Genomic DNA, 8,416 nt, shown 5'->3' with positions numbered 1-8,416 from the left:
CAATCTTGCAAGCTGAAGCAGGGAACTGCTAAGGCAGCTGCACCCGATGCAACCATCACAAAACAAGAGACCCGAGAACTAGAAAGGCGAGGCTCACCACCCACTTATCCCTCTGCCTTTCAACCAGCACCACATGTGATTATTGGCCAGGCTGGCACAATTAACTAACTCACCGTGTCAAGAACTTATTGAATACATTGAATATTAATGACTGAATGCTAGATGAATCATGGGATGGCATCAATAATGGCATGCATGATGAAAGAGAAAGGTCATTAAGATGCCTGGAAAGAAAGAAAAGACAAAAGTGGATGTCAGAAGAGACTCTGACGTGTGTTCTTGAACGTGGGTATGGAAGTGACTGGAAGAAATGATGCCTGAAAGAGCTACAGAAAATTCAGCCAGAGGCACCGTGTGGAGACTAAGTAAAGTGCTACAATGAAATGACTGGGAGAGCCAATTCATTATATGAAAGCAGAAAGCCACAAGGGAAGAATGGGCTTAAATGAAAGAAGTGAAGAAAAAAATCAAACTTCAAGTTGCCCTATCCAGGAGCAAAGTATTGAACGATGCAGGAAGTATCCAAAGAAAATCAGAGGAGTACACAGAGTCACTTCACTGAAATGTATGAGTTGATTTTCAAGCATTTTAAGAGTTTGCAGGTGGTCAACTGAGGCTCTTGGAGGAAGAAGACCAAGCTGCACGGAAGACAGCAGTGAAAGACAAGGCCCCAGAAACTGACAGCTACCCACCGGATGGACTCGTCTAGGCCAAAACGCTGTGCTCATTTATTTCAAAGAAGGCGATCCAATAGGATGTGCACGGTATCGAACAATATCAGTAATAGCGTGTGCAAGGACTTTTTGCTGAAATTAATTTTAAAAACATGACAGCAGCACAAAGAATTGCCTGAAATTCAAGTCAAATTCAGAAGAGGATATGGAATAAGGGCTATCATTGCTGTTGTCAGATGAACTGTGGCTGGAAACAGAGAGTATCCAAAAGAGGTTTACTTGTGTTTTATTGACAGCGCAAACACATTTAACTGCGTGAATCATAACAAACTATGGATAACATTGGGAAGAACGGGAATTCCAGAACTCTTACTTATGCTAACGCTGAACTTGCATACTGAACAAGAGGAGTTATTATAATAGACCAAGGGAATATGGAATGGCTCAAAATCAGAAAAGGTGCTTCAGGACTGTATATTTTTGCCATGTTTATTAAATCTGTAGGCTGAGCAAATAATCTGAGAAGCTAGACTATATAATGCCCAATATCAGAACTGCAGGAAGGCTCATTAGTAATCTGGGATATGCAGATGATGTAATCATGCTTGCAGAAAGAGAAGATTTGATGCATTTACTGATGAAGATCAAATATTACCCTTTATTGTGGATTACAACTCATTGTAAGGAAAAACACAATCTTCACAGCTAGATCAGTCGTCAACGTCATGAGAAGTGGAGAAACTGTTGGCAGTGCCAAGGGTCTCATTTTACTTGGATCCACAATCAATGCTCACGGACATTTGTGAAGATAAGTGGTCAGTAAGAACTCAACCCATGTGTTACCTTTAAGCAAATTTGCCACAAAAGATCTATTTAAAGTGTTAAGAAAAACAAAGGTATCATTTTGAGGACGAAAGATTAAATATTGAACAATAGTATTTTCAACTATTTCAGATACATGGGAGTCCTGCTGGTGTAGTGGTTATGCATTGGGCTGCTTACTGAAAGGTCAGCAGTCTGAAACCACCAGTGTCTCCGAGGGAGAAAGAGGAGACTTTCTACTCCTATAAAGAGTTACAATCTTGGAAACTAACAGGGGCAGTTATGTCCTCAATGGCAGTACGTTTTGTGGTTGTTGTTTTTTCCCCCTCAGGTGCATGTGAAAGCTGGACCAAGAAAAAGGAAGACTGGAGAAGAATGGATGACCTTGACTTAGGATGTTGGTGGAGTATGGCAGACTGCCGGGAGAACAAACAAATCTGTCTCAGAAGAAGTGCGGCTAGACTTCTCCTTAGAAGCGAGGATGGAGAGACTTGCTCTCACTTAATCTGGACATGTTATCGGGGTATGTGGAAGTGGTACCAGTTCCTGGAAGAGGACTTCATGCTTGGTAGAGATCAGTGACAAAGAGACAGATCCTCGGCGAGATGGATGGACACAATGGCTGCCACAATGGGCTCCAACAGAGCCACGGTGGTGAAAACTGGGCGAGGGACTGGGCAGTGTCTCTCTCTGTTGTGCATGGGTCTCTGGGAATCAGGACTGAGTGGACAGCACCGAACAACCACATGATATTACAGATGCTGAAACGAACGGAGGAGGTAAGTCAAATACATAGGTCACACAGTTTGTCCTCGGCAGAAACAGAATTTGTATCAGACCTGTCTGAGTTAGAAACCTATCTCATCTTTGGTGGATTCCAAATGGAAGGAATAAACACAATTGACCCAAGGAATTTAGCTCTTGGGGTGAAGGATTCACTGCTGGTTGGTGCATCAGTGAGGAATTAGTATGGCACCAACACACCCAGTTATTTCCTCACAGAATGGGAGCCTGGGCAGGTGTGGTGCTTTGAGATTCATCTTCCTGCTTCCCCATCCTAGCCCAGGGTTTCCATCCTCAAGGTCACCTCGTGGTCTAAGATGACGAATGGGGACCCAGCTATCACACTGAGCTGCAGGCTGGAAGAAGGAGGAAAACAGAAGAAGACAGTCCACGCGTCTCCACGTTCATTAGATCCTTCCTTTTCAGCAATACTTCAGACATTCACACAGCCCTTCTGTTTACATCGCATTAACCAGCAGCTTAGTCACATGACCACACGTTAAAAAAACCAAGCTCCCTGCCAGACCCTGTAGGGCAGCCTCTGGGAGTTTCCGAAACTGTAACTCAAAGGGCATAGAAACCCCGGTCTTTCTCCCAAGGGGGGTCTGTTGATTTCAAACTTTGGACCTTGCCATTAGCAGCCTAATGCATCACCGCCATGTGAGCTCCATGGCCATCCATAGGGGCGAAAACATAAAGTTGAGAAAGTTAGTGTTTATTTTGGGGGGCAAATTGCTCAACTAAACATCAGTTACTGTCAGTAAGGGAGAAAGGGCAATGAATGTGGAAAAGAACATACAAGCCCACAACTACCCCCAGCTCTTTTCTGTTGACGGAACCTTGATTTCGTTGGGGGTTCTCTCTCACCTCGGTCTTTCAAGTCATCCTGAGTTGTCAGAGTGCGTCCTGGGGGAGCCATACCCTACGCCATGATCGCCCTGCAGTTAGACCTGGAAATCTGTTTTCCATCATCTGACTGGACCCTCTGGAGAGCTGCTAGAAGAGGCTGCTCCCCGCCCCTTTTTTAAAAATAAAAATGATGCTTCAGAGGAAACGGACTTCCTTCTGCTAGATATTGAGTGTCTGGTGTTGCAATCCTTTCATACAGTTCCTCATGTTGTGGTGACCCGCCCCCAACCATAACATTATTTTTGCTGCTACTTCATCTCTGTAATTCTGCTACTGTTATGAATCGGGTGACCCCGTGAAAGGGTCGTTCAACCCCCAAAGGGGTCACGACCCACAGGGTGAGAACCGCTGTCTTTGACCCTCAAGCTGGCAGGCCAGATACCATCTCTGCCTCTCTTCACTGGGCTCCTTTATGGTGCGATTTCTTCTAAGAGATATTTTGTTACTGGGAGGATAACATAGAGGACACCTTGGTAGTCTTTATTTGACTTAGACTAAAGCCAGAATACTTTACAATGACAAGGGACCTAACTCCTTTGATCAAGGGTCCATGAGAATCAGTGATTTCCTTAGGGTTGTGCCCTTAGTTAGGAATGCCGGTGGCATGATGTGTTTAGTACTGCGCTGCTAAGTGCAACATCAGGGGTTGAACCCCACCAGTCACTCTGTGGGAGAAAGCTGAGACTGTCTGCTCCTATAGAGTTTTACCGTCTCAGAACCCCAAGGAGCAGTGCTACACCGCCCTATAGGGACACAGGAGTCGGAATCCACTTGAGGGTGCTGGGTCTTTTGGTTTGGTACACTTGCACTTGAAGGAGCTCTAGTGGCATGGTGGAGGCCTGGTGGCCTAGCAGTTACTCACTAGGGTGCTAACCGCACCACCAGCCATTCTGTGGGAGAGCGATGGGGCTTTCTGCTCCCAGATGTCGAGCTGCAGTCTCAGAAACCCACAGAAGCAGGTGTGCCCTGTCTTACAGGGGCACTGTGTGTTGGAATCAACTTGATGGCAGTGAGCTTGGTTTTTGTTGTTGTTGTGGGCACAGTGGGTCAACGACTGATCTGCTAAGGGCAAAGTCAGCCATTCAAGTCTACTCTCATAAAGATTCACAGTTTCAGAAACCCGATGAAGCATTTCTAGTGTCCTAGAAGGTGGTTATGAGTTGGAATTAACGGTAGTAGTGGGGTTTGTTTTTAGGGTATCCACTTAAGGGACCAGGGATCAGGAGCCACGTCTTCTGAAGAGCTCCTAGCTCAGTGTCCTCGTCACCACACTTTATCCCTCTCCTTTGGCCAGTCCACGGTTTGATTCTGCAAGATCTCAAAGACTCGTGGCCCTGTTTCAGTTATGGTTCAAACTATCCTCCCAGAGCCTCCTCTCAGGCCTTGACTTCACACTCCTTTCCACGTGACTGCATTCCAGGGAGGATGACGTTAAGGACGATGACTTAAAGTGGAATGCAGGTCGTGATTTTCAGCTTCCGCTACTGCCCACCACACCAGCCACGGCTGTCATCTTACTGCCTTACTCCTCTTGCCAAAGCATGCTGGAAATCATAAAGATGGCCATGTCCCCTTCCCTTGAAATCAGGCCCCTAAGGATTTCTGGGCTCTCAAGCCCCAGCTGCTCCTCATTCCAGACCATCCCATGTCACAATTAGTCGACATCATGTCTCATTTGGCCAGGCAGGGCACACCTGACTGGGAGCAGTTCCACCAGTGAGAGTCAGAAGTGCGTGCAGCTGTTCAGGGCGGCCGGGGGTAGGGGGTGGAGGAGAGCGAGGTGGGGGGAGTTTCAGGACTTTAGTGACAGCCTCAAGCATTTGTAGGTATGCTCAAGGAGTGGAACAGGCACATAGCTGGAAGTCAGATCAACCTGGCTCAGCTACTTACTCGTTATCAGACTTTAAAAAGAGTATTTAACTGCTCCGAGCCTCAGTTTCCTCATCTATAAATGCAGCATAATAACACCTACCTGTAGCATTTTAGTGCATAGTAAATATAATGTATACAAAGTACTTAGCATATTGCAGACACTCCATAAACCACTAAATGAACAAAAACAACAAACCCTTTGTCGTCATAGCAGTTATTCTTAATCTGTCTTTCTCTCTTTTCATGGGGTAATGCTCTTTACTCTTCTGTTTGACCTGGGATGATCTGGATACTTCTTGGTTCCCTGGGACAAGAGGAGGAGGTTAGGTGCTGGAAGGAAATCCTAGCTTGTGACAGTTGGAGGGAACTTGGGCTCTATAGTCCCGTCTACTGGGTCCTGGCCTGTTTTTGCACTGCTGTTGAGCAAACTGGATGAAATCAGTCAGCTGAAAAGGTAGCCCCTAAGGCCCCATCGTACCACTTGTCTGTCAGCCTGTCATACTGCAGTGGTTTGTGTTTGCTGTGTCACTGGCATTTCGGAGGCCAGCAGGGTCATCCAAAGTGGAGAGGTTTCCGGGAAGCTTCTAGACTAAGAACAATGAAGAGGGAGTCAGCTGCCCACTTTGGAGGCAGTACCTGCTGAATGTCGCATACAGAGCTTCAAAGTGTGGTCAGAAACTGAAGGGCTGAAGAATGGAAGCAGCTCATTGTCAGAGATCGTGCTGGAGGCTGGGCCCCAGGGGTAGGAAGGCCCTTGAATGTGTGTGGGTTCTGGAGTGGAGTCTCCCATGGTGATGTGACTGGAGTGACGCCTGTAGGGATACAGCCTTGGGGATCTTCTTCTGCCATTGGGGTAGGGGCACCATGAAGGTAAGAAGAAACAGCTGCAAAAACCTGCTAATGATCAGAACTTGGAACGTGCAGAGAATGAATCCAGGAACATTGGAAGCCATCAAAAGTTAAGTGGACTTCATAAGGATTGATATCGTAGGCATTGTTGTTGTTAGGGGCCATCGAGTCTGTTCTGACTCATTGCCACCCTAGGCACACGGAATGAAATAGTGCCTTGTCCGGCACCATCCTCACAATTGTCCTCATGCTTGAGCCCATTGTCGCAGCCACTGTGTCCATCCATCTCCTTGAGGGCCTTCTTTTTCGCTGACCTTCTACTTTACCCAAAGCGATGTCCTTCTCTAGGGACTTGTTTCTTCTGACAAGGTGTCCTAAGTATGTGAAACTACATCTTGCCATTCTTAACTCTAAAGAGCACTCTGGCGATACCTCTTCCAAGACACATTGGTGTGTCCTCTTAGCAGTCCATACGGTTTCCAATATTCTTCACCAGCACCACAATTCAAATGTATCAATTCTTATTTAGTCTTTCTTATTCCACAGTCAACTTTCATCCACATTTGAGGCAAATGAAAACCATGGCTTGGGTCAGACTCACCTTAGTCCTCAAAGGAACATTCTTGCTTTTCAATACTCTAAAGAGTTCTTGTAAGGCAGATTTATCTAATGCAACTCATCCTTTGAGCTCTTGCCTACTGCTTCCAGGAGCATTGATTATGATCCCAAGCAAGGCAAAATCCTCGACAACTTCAACCTTTTCTCCATTTATCATGATATTGGTCCAGTTGCGAGGACTTTGGTCTACTTTACATTGTCATAATCAATTAATTTCTAGGCAATAGTTAGGTGAAATGGACTAGTATTAGCCATTTTGAATCAGAAAATCATATAATTTATTATGCTGGGAATAACACAATCAAGAGGAATAGCATTATATTCATTGTCAAAAGGACATTGCAAAATCCATCATGAATGTAAAGCTATTCACGACAGGATTATATCTCTCCACCTTCAAGGAAATTCAATGAATACAACTATTATTCAATTTTTGCACCAATCACAAAAGCTAGTGATAAATTGAAGAATTCTACTAATGATTTCATGTTAGAAATAGATCAAACATGCAATCAAGATGCTTTGATAATTATTGGTGACTGGAATGTGAAAGTTGGAAACAAAGAAGGAACAGTAGTTGGAAAATATGCCCTATGTGATAGAGACAAAGCTGGGGATCTCATGATAGAATTTTGCAAAACCAACAACTTGGGGGAAAGGGAGCGGGGAGCCAACAAACTCAGGGACAAGGGAACAACAAGAGATCTAAAATTGATGGTGAGGAGGGCATAGAATGCCTGGTGGGGTTTGAGCAAGTGCAATGTAGCTGCAAGGGACTATGGAGAGTAGAATGAAGGTTGAACATGATAGTGGGACAGGAGGAAAGTAAAAGGAAGTAGAGGAAGGAACTAGGAGGCAAAAGACATTTATAGAGGTATGAATAAAAGCAAGTATATAAGTAAATATATTAATATATAACATTAGGGATATAGGTCTATGTACATATATTTATATGCGAAGTACTAATGTAGCAGATGGACATTGGGTCTCTACTCAAGCCCACCCTTTTTTTTCTTACTTTTATTGGGGCGCTTACCTCTCTTATCACAATCCATACATTCATCCAGTGTGTCAAGCACATTTGCACATATGCATCAATCATCATTTTCAAAGCATTCTCTTCCTACTTGAGCCCCTGATATCAGCTCCCCACTTCTTCCCCCTCCCTCTCCTGCCCACCCTCCCACATGAACCCTTGATAAGTAATAGATTATTATTTTCATATCTTAAATTGTCGTCTGTCCCCCCTCACCCACTTTTCCATTATTCGTCCTCCTGGGAGGGGCTTATAGTTTGATCCTTGTGATTGATTCCCCCTTTCTCGCCCCACCCTTCCCTAATCCTCCTGGTATCTCTACTCTCATTGTTTACCCTGAGGGGTTTATCTATCCTGGATTCCTCATGTTGCAGGCTCTTATCTGTAGCAGTGTTCATGTTCTGGTCTAAAAGATTTATTAGGAAGAATTGAGGTCATGATAGTGGGGGAAAGAAAGCACCAAAGAACTAGAGGAAAGTTGTGTGTTTCATTGGAAGCCCTCCCTTAGTGCAAGGACTCTTTGTTCTAATAACCTGGCATTCTGTGATGCTCACCTGCCACACCTGATCACTGAAGACAAAATGGGTGCATAAGCAAATGTGAAGAAAACTGATGGTGTCTGGCTATTAGAAGATATAATATCTGAGGTCTTAAAGGCTTGAAGTTAAACAAGAGGCAGGGAAGCAAGAAAGCCCACATTAAAGAAGCACACCAGCCTGTGTGAACACAAAGTGTGGATGGGATCAGGTATCAGGCATCAGAAGATCCAAAACAAACAATCATATTGAGGCAA

Source organism: Echinops telfairi, unplaced genomic scaffold (assembly GCF_000313985.2).
Source record: "Echinops telfairi isolate 266 unplaced genomic scaffold, ASM31398v2 ScPeMD7_1957;HRSCAF=2489, whole genome shotgun sequence".
NCBI classification, from domain to species: Eukaryota; Metazoa; Chordata; class Mammalia; order Afrosoricida; family Tenrecidae; genus Echinops; species Echinops telfairi.
This window is presented reverse-complemented; position numbering follows the sequence as displayed.